Source organism: Callorhinus ursinus, unplaced genomic scaffold (genome assembly GCF_003265705.2).
Source record: "Callorhinus ursinus isolate GAN/ISIS: 27379988/994484 unplaced genomic scaffold, GSC_fseal_2.0 scaffold12, whole genome shotgun sequence".
Lineage (NCBI taxonomy): Eukaryota > Metazoa > Chordata > Mammalia > Carnivora > Otariidae > Callorhinus > Callorhinus ursinus.
This window is the reverse complement of record NW_027397074.1, coordinates 70,392,167-70,414,603: the sequence shown is the minus strand read 5'-3', so window position 1 is coordinate 70,414,603 and position 22,437 is coordinate 70,392,167. Positions and strand designations below refer to the sequence as shown.

Below are 22,437 nucleotides of genomic sequence, written 5' to 3'. Positions count from 1 at the left end.
GCATCGTGTTTGATGGAGAAACCAGCTTGCCTGTGCTTTCCAGGCTGCTGGGAGCACATAGGGCATCCCCACAGGGGCAGGTCAGGGAGCCCGGGGACCCCTTGCTCAGGCAGATGTAGCCCCGCACCCCAGCCCTAGGGGCCGCTGCTGAGTAGAGTGTGGCTGAGTCTCCGCCTGCCCGAGCATGCAGCAGCCCTGGGCTGTCAGCACAGTCCCCAGCATGCCCCTTCTCCCAGCCAGGAAGGAGGAGTTCCCACACAGAGCTGCTTCTCATCCCGAGGTCCTCCTGGTCCCCGCTTCTCAGCGGCCACAGGGGGCCAAGGCACTAGAGAGTGTGTGCTGTTGACACCTGGCTCCCGGGGAGAGGCAGGATGGGAGCTTGTCCACTGGCTCTCATTCTCCCCTCAGCATCCTGGGGAGGTTGCACTTGGCTGAAAAACACTTTGGCTTTCCTCCCAGGCCCCGGGGAGAGTCTGGAAGTCTGGTCCTGACCGCACACTATCACATTTCTGACTTCCGTGGGTCCTGTCGGGCACGCACGTAAGCACACCAGCCACGGCGGCCCCTGGGGCCTCCTGTGAATGAAGCTCTGGTGTACGGAGCAATTTCCGTGTGTGTCTGTGTGGGGTGGGTGACAGCAGGCATGGAGCAGGGACCCAGGAGGGTCCTGTGTTGGGTGGTGAATAAAGAGCTGGCACAGGAAGAAAATGGGTTTGCAGGAGGAAGGGGCTCCATCCACCCAGGGCTGCGAGTCCTTGTGGGCCTCAGTTTTCTCATCTGTGGATGAGGGTCTGGCCCAGGAGGTCTTGAGGACCCTCCTGTTCAGTATTTCCCAGTGATCTGAAAAGACTGACTTTCCTGATGATTTTGGTCCCAGAACTGGGAGCATAATAGCACTGGGTGCAAGCGTGTAGATGTATCCAGGAGGGGCAGGGGGAGAGGGAGCTGGGGGAGAGGTGCCCTGCCTGGGCTGTGCTGATGCTGAGTCACTGGGGAATGGCTCAAGGTGGATGAGGGAGGGTGTGTGCACATGGCAGTGCGAGAGCTCTCAGGGTCCGGCTGGCCTAGGCCCTCCTTCCTCTTCATCTCACTACGGGTCAGCTGCCTCCGTCCCTGTCCAGGGGCAAGAGGGGAAGCAGGGGCTGGAACCAGGAGCATATGTACCCCACAGGATGGAGAGCCTACTTTAGAAGCTGAACCACAACGTTCTAGAAACCAAAGAAGGTGGGACCCGGTCCCCAGAACTCTTGATGATTTGCCTATTTCTCCCTCGTTGGGGTGGGATAAAGTGATGTCTCAGGTCCTTTTAGTTCTGATGTCATGAGCCAGGGATGTGGGGCACAGTGAGGTCTGCATGGCTGTGAGAGCAGGGGATGTGCTCAGCCGCTGGTCATGCAGGGCTGTGGACGCCGCCACATGTTGGCCCTCACTGCTCAGCAGCTCACTGCCTCTCTGGCCCCTGCTTCCCCAGCTGCTTGCTGCTTCAGCTGAGGGGTGGACATCAGCTCCTTTTCCGGCAGCATCTTCAGCATGATATCATCACTGTAAAAGCAAAAACCAGGCTGTCAGGGAAGATGAAAAAGGCAACAGTCTCTGGGGCCAGTGTCTCTGAAGTTCTCTTGCCTTGGGTTAGGCCACACTCCAGAGGACTGCACCCAATTTCCAGATGGGACATCCGAGGTGGGAGGGTTGTGGTGAGTTACCCAGTCTAGGACTGCACCCAATTTCCAGATGGGACATCCGAGGTGGGAGGGTTGTGGTGAGTTACCCAGTCTTGAGGTTCCAACTAGCCTCTTCTGTTTTGTTTTGTTTTTTTGGTTATTTTTATTTATTTATTTACTTTTTTGAGAGACAGAGAGCGAGCGAGTGCGTGAGTGGGAGGGGGAGGGGCAGAGAGAGGAAGAGAGAGAATCTTAAGCAGGTTCCACACCCAGCGCAGAGCCCAAAGTGGGGCTCGATTTCACAACCCTCAGCCGAAATCAAGAGTTGGATGCTTAACTGACTGAGCCACCCAGGCACTCCTAGCCCCTTCCTTTTGAGGTGTGCCTTCGTGCTCTAGGCCCAGGAGTGGCCAGATAAACTTGACCTAGCCATCTGTACCCACCTTGCATGGTAGCAGGGCTAGTAACACAATAGGGTGGAGAAAGGGGGGGGAGATGGGCGCACGTGAGGCCACGGGGTAGGAGATGGTGCCTCCCTGCCTCCACCCCTTTTGGAGCCCTAGGTCTGACTTTGGTATCAGTCTGTGTGACCTAAAGAAACCTGACCTCCTTGGGGTGCCTGGGTGGCTCAGACGGTTAGGCGTCTGCCTTCGGCTCAGGTCATGATCCCAGAGTCCGAGGATCGAGTCCCGCATCGGACTCCCTGCTCCTTGGGAGCCTGCTTCTCCCTCTGCCTCTCTCTCTCTCTCTCTCTCTCTCTCTCTCTGTCTCTCATGAATAAATAAATAAAAATTAAAAAAAAAAAAGAAACCTGACCCCCTTTCCTGACCTGCAAAACTTCAGAGGGAAACATTCCATTTTGCTGGAAGTTTCTTCTGAATAGAAGAGCTGTGAAATCACCGTGTGTGTGTGTGTGTGTGTGTGTGTGTGTGTGTATGTGTTTGCACACCCCCACTTTCTGTTCCCCCTCTGATGTCATTAAGCCTCCTCGACTACTTTTCGGGGATGAATTTTCAGCTGTTTCGACACCTGGCTCCAACCAGGCTGGCTCTGGGATTCTTGATTCACTTCCCTAGGTGGAGCCCATAGGAAACCAAGCTTCCTTGACTAGCTCTAACATCTCAAACACAGGGGGGACAACTTGGCTTTGTTTAAAAGGAACGTGGCTTTTAACTTTCCTCCCACCACAGGCCTTGGTGGTGGTGGTAAGAGAGCTAGCCCTCAATTGTTTAGCTATATTGATTTATGAGGTTTGTTTGTTTCTTTTTAAGCAATACGCCCAACAGACCCCCTACTCCCCACAGGCAAGCAGACCTCTTCTGTCCTTAAACACCAAAGAAGTCTAGATTTTGTGCTTGACAGGGGAGTCATCATGCTTCTTCCCTTACTTCTTAGGGCCAAGCAAAGGGTCTTGGGTGACGGAGTTTTGGCTTTATTTTTAACTTGCTTTGCAGAGTAAGTGGGGTTTCCATTGGGGAGCCAGCTAACCAAGCCTAAGCTTCGCTCCCCTGACACACACATTTAGTCTGGGGGACATGTGCTAACATGGATTATTCTGCAGCAAGAAGGATGCAGGTGTTATTCCTGGAAGGGGAGAATTCTCTCCAGGGCAGAAGAAAAAAAAGTTTGGAAATTTGGAAAGCTCTGCTTGCTGCCTTAACCTTCAGCTTCCAGCCGGCGGAAACCAGTCATTCCCAGGGAAATTCACAGGCCCCGTCACACAGAACTTTCTCATTCTGCTCCCAGAGGCAACTGTCCCACCTTGTACGCGGGACTTCCCTCTGGCTTCTGGCCCTTGTTTGTTTTCAGCCTGGAGTGGAGACTGGGCCCTGGTGGAGGTTTCCAAGGGCAGTAGAGAAATCTGTACACATCTGGTTATTTTCATGGCTTTGGGACGGGGAAGGTGGCGTGGGAATGACAACATCCCCCTCGGAAAAATATTTACCAAGGTTGTTTTTGAACTGACCTCTAAGGGAAGAGTTGGATGCCAAGTGTGCGCATGCTTTGGTGGGAAGCCTGTATGTGCCTGGGGGTTTAGAGAACAGTAGGTGTCCCAGGGGAAGCGATGGGGTCAGTTGCAAAGTTGTGCGGGCACGGGTGAGCCCTGTGCAGTGGTTCGTTGTCATGGGGGGGGTGTAGGACCCTCGCCTCCATGGACAGCCCTGACTGATTCTGCTCCTGCCAACCCCCCCCCCCCAGCCCGTCCCACCTGCTCTGCAAGGGGCACGATGATGGGACTGCCTCAGAGGGTGTGGGAGACACCAGCGGGATCACCCACCAGAGAGCTCTCAGTTAAGTGTCTGGCCCATATGATAAGGCCTCCATAAAGGCTAGATAAAAGCTCAAGTGATGTGATAAACAAGTTTTGATGGGTGGGTTTGCAGAAAATGCCACTGTGTACAGGCAGAGGAAGCACATACTTGTGCCCCATGGTCTCAGGCCTGACGCAAGCCCAGGGGGACCCACAGCGCCCTGCCCTGCTTTCCTGGCCCTAGCACGGACGTTGGTGTCTCCAGCGCATGGTAGGGTGTCGGCAAGGTTGTCAGCCTGGCTTCCCATCCGGCCAGACCTGCCCCTCTGCAGACTTGGGAGTGTTTTGACATTTCCCCCCAAAGCTCATACATTTTTTTAAGTGTTCCTTTTGTTCCAAGATAACTACTTCTCTCTCCCTGGAGTGACAAGGAGACCAAGGCTCCAGAGGCCTCAGACTCACACAGGATCTGGGTCTCCTACCCCAGAGCTCACTCTTCCTATTGTCTATGTGCATCACACATGGGGTCCCCGAAACCGATACTAAAGACAGTCCAAAGGCCTGTCTCCCCACCAGGGTGCTGTTCTGTTGTCCTGACCTTGGCAGAGAGGTGAGCTCAGTACTGGCTGGGCATCACCCCTGCCTGCTCGCAGGCCCGTTGGTCGGCAGCTCCCGGGCACGCTGCCTGGTCACACAGATCAGGATTCACATGGTCTGCAGCGGCCGAAGGGATTAGGAGGCCCTGGGAAGGGTATTGTTTCCAGGAGGTTAGACTGTCTTTCCAGCTCAGGAAGAGCCCCGGCCCCTTTCCTGGCCTGGCTGGCTGCCCTCACATGAAGCATGGAACACACCTGCCCCGGACCTCCACGGGCCAGCATGTGCGTGTTCCTCTCATCAGGAACAGCCACGATGGGTGGCTCAGAGGCCGGCAGCAGGCCCAGGACAGGGCCCTCCGCGTGGGCAGGGAGGGGAGCCAGGCGGGGGCAGCTGGGGCCCCGGGCGGAGGCGGGGCTGCGGTCCTCAGCGGCACAGTTCACTGAATTCCGAGCTCTCCTTACCTCTCTGCCTTCAGCCACGGCGTTAGAATAATGAGTAACCCAAAGAATGTATTTAGAAGCTTCCGGCTGAGGGGCTCCGTCCTGTACAGGGTGGGGGTGGGGTTCCACCTTCTGACCCCCACTTGGAGAGCTTCTGATGAGGGTGGGGTGCAGGTGTGCCCTCATTAGGAGGGACTGCAGAGGTCATTGGAGCCACCCCTCTATGAACCATGTGCCAACTAAGGCCTCCTGCGGCTGGTCCCCTGGGGAAGGAGGAGAGAGCGGGGTTGCTCTAGAGCCCCCCGAAAGCCAGATGGGAGTGACAGCCAGCCAGCCAGGGCGTGGGTCTGGGACGCCCAAGCTGAGTGGAGATTCCGTCTGGGCACGGCTTCTGGGCACGGGATGGGGAGGCTCAGGACATGGGGCCTGGGGCTAGCCCTGCTGGTTCCTCTCCCTCCGCACACACTGCAGGGCCCGCAGCACGCCACTGCGGGAAGTGCAGACAGATGTTGCCAAAGGCACAAGCTGCAGTGAGCTCATGCGAAGTGCTCCTGTGCCGCAAGCCACCCGCACGCCTGCCAGCAGTGGAGTGGGTAAGCGCATCGTGGGATGGCCACGTGCCGCAACAGTCCACGGCTGCGTGCCACAAGAAGGATGAGTCGTGCAGATGAGAAGGCCAGGTGCAAACGTCAGTCGGTGCGCAATGCCACCGACAGACACACCTTTGGCCCGTGATGTTTAAGTCAGAGGAGAGCTTACCCTTGCGGATGGAGAGTGGCTGGAAGGGACCGGCGGGCTTCCAGGATCGGGCATCCTGTTGGGTGATCTGGGGCCGGGGCTGAGTTCCATCAACGCCCATGACGTGTGCCGTTCTCTGTTCTCCGAGTGTGTGTGATTCTTCACTGAAACACCGTTAAGATGAAGGAGGAGGAACTGTTCTCTGAGGATCTCCTGACCCAACTCAGCAGCCCAAACCCCAGGCCCCAGACAGTTCGGGGTGGCGGCCCAGGGAGAGAGGCTCCGTGGACCAGGGGCAACCAGCCCCGAGGAGAGGAGGAAGGGAACCAAATTAGGTGCCCTGCCCTGGCCATTCCTGGGGGGGTCAGAGGGAGCCCAGCGCTGGGCAACCCCGAGCTTGGGAGCACAGCAAGCACCTGCCGGGGATGGGTGCTATGTGGGCTCTGGGTGCCAGGGGACCTGGGAGTTTTTTCACTTATTCTTTCTCTTTTGTTTTTTGAGTAGGTCACAATGCAGGTGTTTCTGTTGGTGGCATGAGTTACAAATACTTGTTGCCAGTTCACCATTGTGTGGTTTGGTTTCTCCTAGTCTGCTGGTATGAGCGGCTCCCGTTGGGTTCTTCCGGGAAATCGCAGCCTCATGTCCACAGCTGGATAAAAACCTGGGTGCCTCGCCCCAGACCCAGGAAGCTCACGGACATCAGGGGTCCGCAGACCGCAGCCCCTGACCCCTCACTCTCTGGTGTTGAACAGCTTACCTCACCTCGGTTTATTCACGGAAATTGCTGGAGTTTTTCAGCAGGTGTAGATACCACATAAAAGCTCCTGGCCCTCAGTTGGTGGTCAGTGCATTTTAATATGTGAGCTCCCCACCTTCTTCCAGGGGCAGATTACTCAAGCAGACTCTTTCCATCTTGCCCACACCCCTCAGGGGGGGCATGGGGCAAGGGGCAGAAGGGATGTAGCTTGGGGTCACTGGGGAGGAAACGCAGGCCTGGGAGAGATGGGCGCACCCCGTGGCTCCCCTCGGCCCCCTGTCCACTAGTGCCAGAGCCCAGCTGGCCTGAAGGGAGGTTTGGGCTGCCTGGCCTTTCCCTGTGAGACTATATGGTCTGGGGGTGCTGTCAGGGCAGAACTGGAGGCTTCCTCCCTCACCCCTGCTCCCGCTCTCCCCCAGGCTTGTCTGAGGTGAGGAAACGCCTCCTAGAGCAGAGCCCCTCCCGGGCCTCAGGCTCTTCCTCCTTTCACAGCAAGATTCCAGTTACCCTCTCCCCTTGTCCACAGCCAACCTGATGCTGTCACCTAAGGGCCTGAGCTGCACCGGGAAGCCTAGGAAGAGACCCAGTGGGTCTGAGGCTGCCTTGTGTCCACCCTCCCCTGTGTCGAGGCCTTAGAGGGGTGAGCATCCCCGGAGGCTAATAGCCTGGCTCTGTAACAGGGAGTTGTGGCGTGGGCGTGACTCCGGGCTCCCTTAGAATATAACCGTCACTAACGTTAGCTGAGCACTTTCGGCAGTGTGTGCTCACTGCTCTAAGTACTTTTTTTTTTTTTTAAGATTTTATTTATTTGACAGAGAGAGCACAAGTAGACAGAGCGGCAGGCAGAGGGAGAGGGAGAAGCAGACTCGCTGCTGAGCAGGGAGCCCGATGTCGGGCTCGATTCCAGGACCCCGGGATCATGACCTGAACCACAGGCAGATGCTTAACTGGCTGAGCCACCCAGGCGCCCTGCTCTAAGTACTACAAGGGATTTAGTTACTAAATATTACGCTCCTCTTCACTTTGGACAGATGGGAAAACTGAGGAACAGAGTTAGACACTTGCCTGGCGCACAAGCAGGGTGCAGGGGGATGGGGACCCGGATCAGGTGGGCGGGCTCCTGAGGGCGTGCGCTCAAGCACCAGCCTGTGATGCTTTCATGGCGGGAAGGGAGAGGCGTCACAGTGGGACTGGGCCGGGCTGTGTGTGTAGGCCGGAGCTGGGTACCCTCGGGCTCTGGGCCGCACTCCTGGTGCAGGGGTGGTGCGCGGGATGGGAAACGAGAGAAGCGCTGGCCTGGGGAGAGAGAGAGATGGGATGACGTCCTCTGGCGATGGTGCCTTCCCCTGCGGGGAGGAGTGTGCCCATGGGAAGCCTGCCTTTCTCCATTGCTGAGGGACATCCACGCTGGACAGTGGCAGCCCTCTCCTGCCCGGGGAAACAGCCAGACAGGGCCCCACCCTGAGCGCGAGTGTCAGGCAAGCCAGCTGAAACAAGCTGATAAGGGCAGAACAATTCTAGATTTGAAGAATGCCCGGAATTATCTCCCCCAAGGAGGCAGCCCTGGGCCCCTCTGGGAGAGCCGGTCCTGAGGAGCCAAGCCTGACAACCCCTTGGGGTATCTACTGTCCTGCTGCCGAGAGGCACCAAGACAGGCTCATAGTGGGGCCGGCAGAGCCGTGGGGACCCAGGGGAGGGGCAGGGAGGGTGGACCAGGACCTGTGGACACACGTCGGCCTGACCACTCGGCCCCAGTGGGCTGGTGAGGGCAGGCGGGACCCTGCCCTTCCCCAGATGGTCGGAGCAGCCCTTCCTGCCATTTCTGTTCTCATTACTAACCTCCACCCCCAGCCCCTTGTCTTAGTGTGGGCTGCTACAGCAAAACACCACAGCCCCGGTGGCCTCAGCAACAGACATTTATTCCCCACAGTTCTGGAGGCTGGGAAGTCCAAGATCAGGGTGGTAGCAGGTTTGGGCTGTGGTAAGGGCCCTTTTCCTGGCTTCTAGGTGGCTACCTTTTGTGTCCTCACAGCAAAGAGAGGCAAAGCTCCGGTCTCTTCCTCTTGTAAGGACACTACTCCCACCAGGGGACCCCACCCTTATGACCTCATCTAACCCTAATTATCTCCCAAAGGCCTCCCCCAGTACCATCGCGCTGGGGGGTAGGGCTTCAACTGATGACTTTGGTGGGGGGACACAGCTAGTCTATAGCACCCCTCATGCCAGGGAAGTTCACCAGATGCATTTTGGGGGCCCTCAGCCCAAATAGCAGGCTGTTTGGAGGAGTATAGAGAACAGCCCCAGGGGTCATTATCCCTGTTTTTCAGATGGGGGCCTGTGGTAGGCCGAAAAATACCACCCTACCTGCTCCCAACCCCTCTACCTCCTGCAAAAAAAAAAAAAAAAAAAGACACTTGGAATCCTCAAACCTGTGATTATCACCTTATTTGGATAAAGGGTCTCTGCAGCTGTAATTAAGCTAAGGATCTTGAGGTGAGATGATCCAGGTGGGCGCAAAGGCAGTTTTCCTTATAAGAGACAGAGAAGAGGCGACAGACAGCAGTGTGACCAGGAGGCAGAGATTGGCCCAGGAGCACCCATAGCCGAGGCCTTGGGGGATCAGAGGCAGAGCCAGCACCAGAAAGCTCAGATCTCTGGATTCCCGGTCTGTGTGCTTTCCTTTATCCTGCCAGTCCGGGAAGACACCAGCTTATCCCACCTGGTTTCTGCCATTTTACTCGCGGCTTTTTGGTGTTATTTCCCTGGAGATTAGAGTAGCTGGGGGTGATGAGATGGGGGTAACAAAGGAAGGAGGGGTGGACACTGGTGTCCAGGCCTGGCCCTCCCTCCCAGCTCACTGCCTTCCTGCACTCCCTCCACACGCCCTCTTCCTGGGGCATTCTTTCCAGTTTCCTTTCCCGCTATTAATAGCCGCGAGTCACCCCAGGTCTGTCAGTAGCCAGGAATGGGAGGAAGCAGGCCCTCACCAAAGGCTGAGAGCAGTGTTCTCCGCTCCCCAGGGAGAAGACTGGCGAGCTTCTCCCGCTCCCCGACTGCAGACAGGCGTGCGGAGGAACGGCGCCTTGCAGGTGGAGCCCCCAGCACCCACTCATTTCTTTCAAGACCCCATTCAGGGTCTCTCCTGGTTGCTGTTACCTCTGACCTCTTCGGCAGCCTCCCCCTCCCCCCAGACTGCACCACCTCTGAAATCTAAGCATTGCATTCTTCGATACAATTTCTCTACCTTCCAATTCCTTTGTTTAAGTACCACCCGGACCTAATGCTTGAATCCAGGACAGCCAGTCTTGTGGCCTGTCGGCCCCCCGTCTGTCCTTATCCCTCCTGTAGCTCACTCTCCACCACGGTAACCCCGACCTCCCAAGTATCAAGTCCCTTGCACCCTGTCCCGCCAGTGTACTCACCTAGCAAGCCCCATTCCCAGATGAACTCTGCCTCCGCTTTTTCCATGCGCACGCCCAAGCAGAACACAGCTGGGGTAAAACCACACGCTGGCTGATTGGATTAGTTTTCAATTCGTGATTCCAGGCCCCCGTTTGGCACCAAATATTACTTGGCATCCATCCTTTCTTTCTCTAGTACCGTGGTTCCGAAGTGCTGTCCTCTGACCAGCAGCAGCAGAATCATCTGGGGACTTGTTAGACATGTAAATTTTTTTTTTAAAGATTTTATTCATTTATTTGAGAGACTGAGAGAGAGAGCGAGAGAGAGCACGAGCAGAGGACAGGGGAGGAGCAGAGGGAGAGGGAGAAGCATACTTCCTGCTGAGCAGGGAGCCCAACTTGGGGCTCGATCCCAGGACCCTGGGATCATGACCTGAGCCGAAGGCAGATGCTCAACGACTGAGCCACCCAGGCGCTCCTAGACATGTAAATTCTCATGCTCTGTCCCAGACCTGCTGGATCAGAAACTCTGGCACTGGGGTCTGCACTTGGGGTTTTAACAAGCCCAGGTGATTCTGATGCGCACTAAAGTGCAAGAACCATTTCCCAGTAGGCTCACTTTTCCCCTTTCCAAAATGAACATTTCGTACTTTTCCCTTGCACAAGACTTCATCTGTAACAGCACAGCTTGATCGAGAACACTTAATCTTCCCACTACCGAAATGACAAACGTACTTAGGTCTGTACCCGTCTTCTTCCCATTTCAAAAGCGGAAGTGTCCGCCTGTCTAATAAAGGTCAGGGTCTCCACGGGGCAGATTCAGGCTTTACACACTTGTATCCTCTTCTGTATCTTAAGGACCCAGTGAGACCTCACAGAGGGAACAAAACAAGGAGCATTCTTCTCAGCCTTTCCTACCTGCAAAAAGAATAGCAAGACTTTTTTTTTTTTAAGATTTTTTTATTTATTTATTTGACAGAGAGCGACACAGCGAGAGAGGGAACACAAGCAGGGGGAGTGGGAGAGGGAGAAGCAGGCTTCCCGCTGAGCAGGGAGCCCGATGCGGGGCTCGATCCCAGGACCCTGGGATCATGACCCGAGCCGCAGGCAGACGCTTAACGACTGAGCCACTCAGGCGCGGCGCCCCGATAGCAAAACTTTCTTGACTATTCCAGCCCCCTCCAGCCATTTCTCTGCTCCTTTTCCTACCTAATGTTTGATATTATCTACACACAAGCTCACTTCCCTTCAGTCAGCCCTAGTTCGGCTTCCACCCACACTGTTCCCGATGAAACTGCAAGTTGGGACCGCCAGGGACTTCCATGGTGCGGCTCCTCATTCAGCACCAGCAGCCAGCCACTCCTTCGGGGAGAGACCAGAAACTCCTGTTGCATCTCCTCTTTCCCTCGAGAAGTAGCCATTGTCCTAAATTAGTATTAAATTATCTGTAGGGGCGCCTGGGTGGCTCAGTTGGTTAATTGTCTGCCTTCGGCTCAGGTCATGATCCCAGGGTCCTGGGATCGAGTCCTGTATCAGGCTCCTTGCTCAGCGGGCAGTCTGCTTCTCCCTCTGCCTGCCACTCCCTCTGCTTGTGTGCTCTCTCTCAAATAAATAAATAAAACTTAAAAAAAATAGATTATCTGTAGAATCTTAATGATATTTTCTATAATTCTGTCTCTAAAAATATATTGTTTCACTTTGCCAATTTTTGAGCCCTATTAAAATATCATATAAATCATATTAAGTATTCTTGTTCTTTTAGGGTTTTTTTTAGTTTATTTTTGTTTACTGATCTCTACACCCAATGTGAGGCTCAAACGTAGAACCCCGAGATCAAGAGTTGCATGCTTTTCCAACTAAGCCAGCCAGGCACCTCTGTTTAGTATTTTTAGATTAATTTCTGTAAATGCATGTATGATACTATGTAATATATATATAATGTAGTACACAATTCACTGATTTTCAGTGCTGTGTCGTATTCCAGTATATGAAGATACCATGTTGGCAAACGTTTGTTTGATACCAGTATGGGGCCGATATAGCAGTCCTGTCGGGGGCATTCTTATGAACGCATTCTGATTCATACATGGCTCCCTAGGATAAATGCCTAGTGGTACAACTGGAAGTTGTAGATTGAGAGGTATGTGCACGTTTCATTTCGGAATGCCATACTATTTTCCGGCATGTTTGTACCAGTTTATACTCCATATTCTTGCTGCCACTTGTTATTGTCTGACTTTACAAAATTTTGCCAATCTAGTGATGAAATAATTCTTACTTCATTTTCCCTTTCCCTAATTACTTACATATTTTCAGGCATTCATGGGCTTTTCATGCTGCTTTTTTTTTTTTTAAGATTTTATTTATTTATTTATTTATTTGAGAGCGAGAGATAGAGAGAGCAGAAGCTGGGGGAGGGAGAGGGAGAAGCAGGCTTCCCGCTGAGCAGGGAGCCCGACGCGGGGCTCGATCCTGGGATCATGACCTGAGCCGAAGGCAGACGTTTAACGACTGAGTCACCCAGGCGCCCCATGCTGCTTTTTTAATAAGATTTTTACTTATTTATTTGAGAGAGAGAGAGAGAGAGCACGAGTAGGGTGGAGGGGCAGAGGGAGAAGCAGGCTTCCTGCTGAGCAGGGAGCCCGATGCAGGGCTTGATCCCAGGACCCTGGGATCATGACCGGAGCTGAAGGCAGATGCTTAACCACTGAGCCACCCAGGCGCCCCTTGTGCTACCTTTTATGTCAAATACCAGTTTAATTGTTTTGTCTGTTTTTCTCCTGGGTTATTGTTTTCTTATATACAGAAGTTTTTAAGAAATATATTTTAGGAGCGCCTCCATGGCGCAGTAGGTTAAGTATCAGACTCTTGGTTTTGGCTCAGGTCATGATCTCAGGGTCCTGGGGATCCATCCATGGGCCTTTGGCTCCATGTTCAGTGGGAAGTCTGCTTAAGATTTTCTTCTCCTTCTGCCCTTCCCCCCACTCTCTCTCTCTCTCTAAATAAATAAAACCTTAAAGAAATATATTTTAGATACGAATCTTTTATGATTATATATGTTGTAACTATCTTCTGATTCTTTTTCATTTCCTTTTGGTTTCTTTTTTAAAACCTTTTCTTTTTAAGTAATTTTAGATTTGCCAAAAAGTTGCAAGGATGATACAGAGAGTTTCATATACGTTTCCTTTAGCTTCGCCTACTATCACCCGTCTTACATAACCATGGTGCATTCATCACAACTGACAAATTAACACTGGTACAATACTATTAACTAAACTACAAACTTTATTCCCGTTTTACCATTATTTCCCCTGATGGTCTTTTTTGTTCCAGAATACATTGCATTCAGTCAGCATGTCTCACTAGTCACTTCCAGTCAGTGGCAGTTTTTCTGTCTTTCCCTATTGTTTATAATCTTGCTGGTTGCTAAGAGTACTAGCCAGATATTTTGTAGAGTGGCCCATCAATTTGGGTGTGCCTGCTGTTTTGTTTTTTTTTCATGATTAGACTGGGGTTATGTGTTATTTATTTTTTATGGAAGTAGAGTTGACATACAATTGTGTATTAGTTTTAGGTGAACAACACAGTGATTCAACAATGATATACATTAGGAAATGTATATTAGGTTGCTCCCTAGGTCTTTTGGACTTGGCCCACTTCTTTTTTTAAGCACTTCTTTACTTTCTGGCATTATAAAAGATGTTCCAGGCTCATCTTGAATTTTCCCTACATCAGCGCTAGAATCAAGCCATTTCTCCAAGGAACCCTGGTTCATGTCTTTGGAGAATGGTTGGGGATCCTTGATACTGCTGGTGTGTCGCTGCTTCTAGATCCTCTCAGTGGAGTGCTAAGAAATAAATGTTTGTGTACTCACCCCTGTGTACGCACGTTCATCTGTATATTTCTTTGTCTATCTGTATGCATATGTTAACCCATGAGGTCATAGTGACATCTGTCACTAATCAAACATCACAGGGTTCATGTAGCTTCCTCGCCACCTGCCTTGCTTATTTGCAACTTCTTTCTCAGATAGTGAGAAACCTGGCTTATGTTATTCATCATTTATTCTCTTATTTACCGACCTTGGTATACACATAATTTTATTTTATTTATTTGTCAGAGAGAGACACAGAGAGAGAAAGAGAGAGAGAGAGAGCACAAGCAGGGTGCCTCTGCAGGCAGAGGCAGAAGGAGAGGCCCCCCACTGAGCAAGAAGCCCTACGCGGGTCTCGATCCCAGGACCCTGGGATCATGACCTGAGCCGAAGGCAGGCACTTAACAACTGAGCCACCCTGGCTTCCTATAAAGTAGATTTTTAATTGACAACCTGTACTCTCCTGAGGAAGAAATTTACCCCTTTGAATACACTTATTTTTGTCTTTAGCTTTATAGTACCCAGCCAATAAACTATTTTTCAGTTACTTTGGTCAACTGTGTTCCCCCATCCCTCCAGTGAGGTTATGTTATACATTTGCAACATAACTAAATTTATTTTCATAGTCTCCCATTACATCCTAGGGTTTCCTGAACATTTCAGTTATTTTTTTTTTCTAAATTTGCGCTATGTAAAGTTAATTCTTTGGTGTATTCGATTCTATGGGTTTCAGCAAATACAGTCTTGTATCCATCACTGCAGTACTACATAGAACAGTTCCAGGGACGCCTGGCTGGCTCAGTCCATGGAGCATGCTACTCCTGATCTTAGGTTGTAAGTTTGAGCCCTGCAGTTGGGTACTTAAAAAAAAAAAAAAAAAAAAATCTTAAAAAAAAAAGAACAACAGTACCATTGTCCCGAGTCAGTTCTTCTTTCCCTCAACCACTGACTTCTTTTCTATTCCTACAGTTTTGCCTTTTCCATAATATCATATAAATGGCCTCAAACACTTGTAGCCTTCTGGCTTCTTTCACTTAAAATATCTTTTGGATTCATCCCTGTAATGTGAATCATTAGTTCCTTTTTATTGCTAAGTAGTCATTGTATGGATTTTTTTCAATTCCTTTGCTGAAGGTTTTATCAGTTCCTTTGCTGAAGGATATCTTGGTTGTTTCCAGTTTGATGATGAATAAAGCTGTGATAAACATTTGCGTATAGGTTCTTGAGTGACCACAAGTTTCTAGTCCTTTGGGGTAAATACTAAGAATGTACTCCCTCGATGGTATGGCAATTGTATACCTAACTAAAAGAAACTGCTACACTGTTTTCCAAAGTGGCAGTCCTGTTTTGCATTCTTGCTAGCAATGTATAAGAGGTCCTGTTTAATATTTGGCCTTGTCAGATTGTTTTTAGCCATTAATAAGTGTGTAATGGCATTGCAGGGTAGCTCTAATTTGCATTTGCCTAATGACATTGAACATCTTTTCGTATGCTTATTTGCCATCTGTATATCTTCTTTGGTAATTTTTCCTTCTAGATCTTTTGCACATTAAAAAAATTGATTTATCTTTTTATTGTTCAGTTTAAGTTATTTAAGGAGTGCCTCCCCCCTTATTGAACTGGCTAGGACCTAGTACAGTGGTTAAATAGGAGTGGTGACAGAGGACATCCTTGCCTTGTTCCCAAATTTAAGGGCGAAGCATTCAGTCTCTCCACATGAAGTATATTAGCTATCGGCTTAATTTGAAGATATCATTTATTAGGTTAGGAGAATTCCCTTCTATTCCTAGTTTGCTCAGATTTTTTATTTTTTATTTTTTAATTTTTTAAAAAGATTTTATATATTTATTTGAGAGAGAGAAACACAGCGAGAGAGGGAACACAAGCAGGAGGAGTGGGAGAAGCGGGCTTCCCGCCAAGCAGGGAGCCCGATGTGGGACTCGATCCCAGGACCCTAGAATCATGACCTGAGCCGAAGGCAGATGCTTAATAACTGAGCCACCCAGGCGCCCTTGCTCAGATTTTTTAAAAATCATAAATGAATGATGAATTTTGTCAAGTGATTTTTCTGCATATATTGAGATGATCATATGGTTTTTCATTTTGTTGTTAATATGTCGAATTGCTTTGATTTTCAAGTACTGAATTAGCCATGAGATGAACCTTGCTTGATCATGATGTATTACCCTTTTTATATATTGCTGGGTTTGATTAGTCATTAGGGAAATACAAATTAAAACCATAAGAGGATACCACTTCATGCCCAGTAAAATGGCTGTAATGAAAGACAGATGATAACAGTTGTTGCTGAGGAGGTGGAGAAATTGGAACCCTCATCCACTGCTCGTGGGCATGTAATATGGTGCAGTCACAGTTTGGCAGTTCCTCAGTGCTAAATACAGAGTTACCATATGATCTAGAAATTCCACTCCTAATTATATATCCAAGAGAAACGAAAACATATGTCTACGCAGAAACTTGTACACAAATGTTCGTAGTAGCATTATTCAAATGGCCAAAAGTTGAAACAACCCAAATGTGCATCAACTGATAAATGGATAAACAAAATGTGGTATGTCCATACACTGGAGTATCACTCAGCAATCAAAAGAAATAGAGAACTGACACCTGCTTCAACATGGGTGAAACTAAACTGGAAAAAGCTAGTCATGAGAGACTCTTCATTGTATGTCCAGAACAGGCAAATCCACAGAGACAGAGGTTAGATTGGTGTTTGCCCAGCACGTGGCTTTTCTTCTGCTGTGTCTTCAGTGTGAGGATTTGTGTTAATCTAGTGAGGAGTTGGGCATCATTTAAAACTTGTTGCATCACAGACTGCAAATTCCCCAAGTAATACCTCTGTTTGTCTCCCTGATTGGCTGTAAGTCTTCCCTTTTTGCTGCTCTGCAGAGACTCTTTCACAATTCCCTCCAGCTGTATTCAGCTTATTTTTTTTTAGATTTTTATTTATTTGAGAGCGAGAGAGAACGTGAGCTGGGGGAGAGGCAGATGGAGAGGGAGAGGCAGGCTTCCCGCTGAGCAGGGAGCCCAACCTGGGGCTCGATCCATCATGACCTGAGCCAAAGGCAGACTCTTAACTGACTGAGCCACCCAGGCGCCCCTTTTCAACTTATTTTTACTTCACACTTGCTGTTTGCTAGCACTTTGGGTTAGTGGCAGGGAGAAGGACATTATCTGATGTTTTGCTTAAACGTGATTCTTACAAAGGCTCTGGAACCTGGGGCTTGAGGGTGTGGCCGTCATTGGTGCTCTGCCGCTTTTCTAGAAGTTATGCTGGACTTAGCACGTATCCCTGCCCTCCCCAGGGGTAAAGAGCTTTTTTATTTTTCCTGTTCCCTTTCCCAGCTGCAGTGTGTTTCCATGAGTGCCCTCAGGCTAAAATTTTTTGCCTTTCTCCTGCAGTTAATGCTTCTGTTTCCTAGAAGAAATAGGAGAGATGAATCTGGGCAGGGTCTCATTGGTGGCTATCATTTTCCTTCCCAGTTTGGGTGGGTTTCCACCAGTGTCCTCGGGCTACAGACTTTGTTGACCTTTTCCCTGAAAGTAAGGCTTTTTTCCCCTAGGCGGCATGGGGCTGTATGGAGTTTCAGCAGTGACCTCTGTTTTCTTCCCTTAGCCAGCCCCACGGGGGAACTTTCTCAGGGTTCTCCCCAGGCTTCCTCATGAGCTCCTGGTAGGGATCCTCAGGGAGAGAGCCTACACAGGGTGGGGACCTTCGCGAGTCAGCAGCACCCCAGGCTTCACCGGTAGCCCATAGTCAAACTTTCGCCATCATTAATTTTCTCACCGAACTCTGTCCCATGCACACAAATACTTGGGTCCCATTTCTCCCTGCAGTTGCCTGTCTCCACTTTTCAGGAGAGTTGTTTGCCCACAACCTCAGTTCTCCAGTGGTTCAAGAAAAGTCATTAATTTTCTGTTTCTCCAGCTTTTTTCTTGCTGTAAGGGTGGGAGCAGTGTTCTTTCCAGCTCTCTGTTCTTGTTGACTGAAACTGGAAGTCCTAGGGTTTTTTTTTAAAAGATTTTATTTATTTGACAGAGAGTGTGTGAGAACGCATGAGCCAAGGGTAGAGGGAGAAGCAGACTCCTCAATGAGGAGGGAGCCCAACGTGGGGCTCGATTCAGGGCCCTGGGATCACGACCTGAGCTGAAGGCAGACACTTCACCAACTGAGCTACCCAGGGTGCCCTCCTGGGGTTCTTTTGATGCACACAGATTCTTCATTTTGATGAAGCCAAATTTATCAGTCTTTTTCTTTGGTGTGTACTTTTATGTCTTGTTGATGGATCACTGTGTATGAACTAGTTCTTTTAACAGACACACATATTAAGGCCGAACAGACTGCTATAGAGAAGTTCATGTAAAAGGCTAGAATTATTTGATCCTTGAATCCAGGCTTAGATTTCCTATTTGAGAAAAGTGTTAACTACCGATTCAATTTCTTTATGCATATAGGACAAATTATTATGTCTGTTTCTTCTTAAGTCACTCGGGTAAGTTGTATTTTCTTAGGAATGTGTCCATCTAATCTTCAGATTTATTAGCATTTGCTCATAATAGCCTATGCTATAAATGTCTTTTATTATTTTTATACCTATTTTGGATTTATGCATTCTGGGTTGTTTTCCCCTTTGATCAACCTCACCAAAGTCTTTACTGTTTTATTAGTTTTTATTTTTTTTTTTAAAGATTTTATTTATTTATTTGAGAGACAGAGAATGAGAGATAGAGAGCACGAGAGGGAAGAGGGTCAGAGGGAGAAGCAGACTCCCTGCCGAGCAGGGAGCCCGATGCGGGACTCGATCCCGGGACTCCAGGATCATGACCTGAGCCGAAGGCAGTCGCTTAACCAACTGAGCCACCCAGGCGCCCCTGTTTTATTAGTTTTTAAAGAAAGTCTGTTTGGAGGCATCTGGCTGGCTTAGTCAGAGCATCCAACTCTTGAGTCATGAGTTTGAGCCTCATGTTGGGTGTAGAGATTACATAAGAAAAAAATGAGTAATAAAAAAATAAATTTCCTATATTAAAAAAAGGAAAATACTTTTTGACTTTGTTGATATTTGCTATTGTCTTTTATTTCCTGTTTCACTCATTTCTGCTTTTATCTTTATTATTTCATTCCTCCTATTTTGGGGGGGGTTATTTTGCAGCTTTCCATTATGAAATTGAAAAGTATATACAGGACCAGAATGAGCAGGTCCTAAGGAAGTATACATTGTAAATTGCAATGTGGCTCATGCCCGCAGCATGCCTATTTCTGCCCATACTGCCACCTTTCCCTCAACTCATCCCCAAAGGTCCCAAAGAGAATAGTTCCCTGTGATCAGTTGTCTGAGGAGTGAATAAAAACCAAGTTATGTTTATGTGTATAATATGCTGGAGCAGGCAAGAGTGGACTGATGTGGGATAATAGCCCTGTTTAGGGGAGACACTGAAGTATAGTAAGGAAGGAAAGTTCTTCCAATGGGCAAGACTTTGAATAGTATATTTCATGGTCAGTTTTTTGTTTTGTTTTGTTTTTTTGTTTTTTGGGGTTTTTTGAAGGCAAGCTATACTGAGGTGAGGATCTGACCAGACTCACAGGTAGTAGCTAATGGTTTTTGAATAGAAGGTTAGGAACTCAGAAGGAACAAGAATAGGGAATCAGTGCAAGGAAGTTTATGGATGAAGCATATGGATGGACCTCTTGGGATAGATCTGGAATGCAAGGATTTTTATCTCAGTCTTTAAACTTTTTTTTTTGTTGTTGTTGTTTTAAGATTTTAGTTGAGAGAGAGAGAACACATGAGTGGGAGGGGGGGAGTGGCAAAGGGAGAGGGAGAAGCAGACTCCCCCCTGAGCAGGGAGCCCAATGTGGGGCTTGATCCCAGGACTCTGGGATCATGACCTGAGCCGAAGGCAGACACTTAACCAACTGAGCCACCCAGGCGCCCCATTTTTATCTCTTGATAATCAGATGGACAAGATACTTATGCCTGTCAGTTAGCTTTTTTCTCCACTCACCTACGTGATTGCTCTGTGGGCTCATGCACAAGTAGCCATGATGCAGAGAGGTTAAAACGGAGACATTCTCTATCTGAATGTGTCTTCCCACCTGCCATGATTTGTTGGCAATACTCTTCACTGTCATGATATTCCACAGAGCATAGGGTTTCACCCACAAACTCACAGGCAAAGTACGTGGAGCATTAATCTTGTAAGATTTACTCATCTTTCTTTTTTTTTTTTTTTAAAGATTTTATTTATTTGACAGAGAGAGACACAGCGAGAGAGGGAACACAAGCAGGGGAAGTGGGAGAGGGAGAGGGAGAAGCAGGCTCCCTGCAAGGAGGCCGATGTGGGGCTCGATCCTAGGACCCTGAGATCATGACCCGAGCTGAAGGCAGTCGCTTAACCGACTGAGCCACCCAGGCACCCCAAGATTTACTCATCTTTCTATGACTCCTACACGCTGGTACATAATGAAGCAGGGAGGAATATGGTTGGAACCCAGAGGATACCTGTGGTGCCTCCTAGCCCTCTTCCTGACAGCATCCCTCAAGACTTAGACCTCTCAAATGAAATCCAGTATCCAGTACTAATGGTGTCAGTGGTTCACACTGAATAACCCATGCTCGGTGGTTGCAGAAATGATGTCCTGACCACACACTTTCAGGAGAGGAGTCCTGGGTATGGTTTTTGACGTGAGCCTGAATATACATTTTTTTTAAGATTTTATTTATTTATTTGAGAGAGAGAGAGCACAGGTGGGGAGGAGAGGGAGAAGCAGGCTCCTCGCTGAGCAGGGAGCCTGATGCGGGACTCGATCCCAGGACCCCAGGATCATGACCTGAGCCGAAGGCAGACACGTAACTGACTGAGCCACCCAGGTGCCCCCTAAGCCTGATTCTTTAGCCATCTTAAGTGATTCTGTTAGCAAAATTATTATTATTATTATTATTTTACTGGCTGCTTGGAGTTTATTTTCCACTTGGTGGAAGGCACGCAATTACAGGGTGTCAAGAAGGCTTGCATGTGGCTTGGATAGTAAAGAGTGGGGTTCTCTCAACTTCCTTTTTGGTGTTTTGCTGTTTTGATATAAAAGAACCCAACTGCAGAAAAAAAAAGAAAAAGAACCCAACTGCTTCTGCTTGCTGCAGCCTGCCTAGTCTCCAGCGGGGGTGGGGTGGGGTGGGGAGGGGCTCTGATGAGCCTAGTGCCTCCTGAAGCCTGGTGGCTGGTGGTGGCCACTCAGGATTGGGGCCCCATGTTGGCTTTGCTAGGCTGGCCACCAGGCTGCTTCCTCATGGTTTCCAGAGCCAAGTCACAGGTGATCGTGCTGCTGGAGGCCTGGGGAGATTGCAAGCGTTTTGGGGACTCTAACACTGTAGCCATGAATGGGAGAGTGGACTTCCCGAAAAAGAAGCTTGCCCACCAGTGATTGGGTCGGCTTGGGGAAGCTGGGGTGGTGAGGGATGGCTTCCCCAGGATACTCTGCACTTCCGCAGGAGCTGTTCCTGGAAGGGAACCCAGGCGGTGCCAGCCATAGCTGTGGGTGGCCGCGAGCAAGCCACTGGACGAGGTGGCTGCCTTGCTATTGTTTGTGGGCTGGTGGAAACCTCGGCGGTGACACCCCCCGCCCCCGGCCTCGGCGTGTGATCATGGGTGGTGGGGACAGCGATGCTAGGCACAGAGCCCATTTGCAAAGAAGACCATAGAAAGCCACTCCTCAACCGAGGGGCACACAGGGTTCCATTAGTTGATTTCTAATGTTTGAAACTAAGAACCCTGGTTTTTATAGTGAAATAAGTGGGGTTGGGGGAGCAGATTATGAGGTTGAATAGTGTCCTCTCCCGAAAGATGTGTTCAAGTCCTAATCCCCAATACTTAGTACCAGCAAATGTGACTTTATTTGGAAATAGGGACTTTGCAGATATAATCAAGTTAAGATCATCCTGGGTTAGGCCATACTGGATCAGGGTGAACCCTAAATCCAAAGACTAGTGTCCTTATAAAAGGGGAGACACACAGGGAAGAAGGCGTCCATGATGTGACGATGGAGCCATAATTGGAGGGAGAGATATGACAGCAAGCCAAGGAATACCAAAGATTGCCACAAAGAAGCAAAGAAAGATTCTTCCCCAATGCCTTCAGAGGAAGCATGGCCCTGCTAATTTTGGATTTCTAGACTCTAGAACCATGAGAGAATACATTTATGTTGTTTGAAGCCACCTGGGTTTTGGTCATTTGATGCAGCAGCCTTGGAAACAAATACATATTTCATTTGGGGTACCCTAAGTTTGTGGAAAGAGTCAGTCCTGGGAATTGGATGGGTGGCTGGCTGTGTTCTCCACTGTGGTGATTTGACACAGGTCATAGTTTGCTGAGCCTTGAGGTGGGGTGTTAGTGGGCTGTCCCTAAAGAACACATGATTATTAGCCCCTGTCCAAAATTCCTTTCGTTAGATTATTCTGATTACCATGGTGGTCCTGCCATCCATTATGGTATTATACCCACATTTTTTTCCTAGAAATGGAATTCTACTCTTGTCTCTACTGCTACCCAGGGAACCTGGTGTCCATCCCCACTGAAATCGGCATTATCCCCTACTAGCGCACCTCACCAATGAAGAACAGCCACAACGATCTCTTAGAATATGCTACTAGTCTCCTCAACAATATTGCAAATTTAATCAAATGCAAGATACTATCAATGATA

At 49.4% G+C, this 22,437-nt stretch overlaps 1 protein-coding gene and 1 pseudogene across 1 annotated transcript in view; one reads left to right on the top strand and one right to left on the bottom strand.

Moving 5' to 3' along the window:
* The window catches only part of PODXL (podocalyxin like), a 45,231-nt gene that overhangs the window by 11,048 nt on the left and 11,746 nt on the right, over positions 1-22,437 (top strand). The window lies entirely within an intron of this gene.
* On the bottom strand, positions 20,971-22,219 carry LOC112810866 (pancreatic progenitor cell differentiation and proliferation factor pseudogene; annotated as a pseudogene).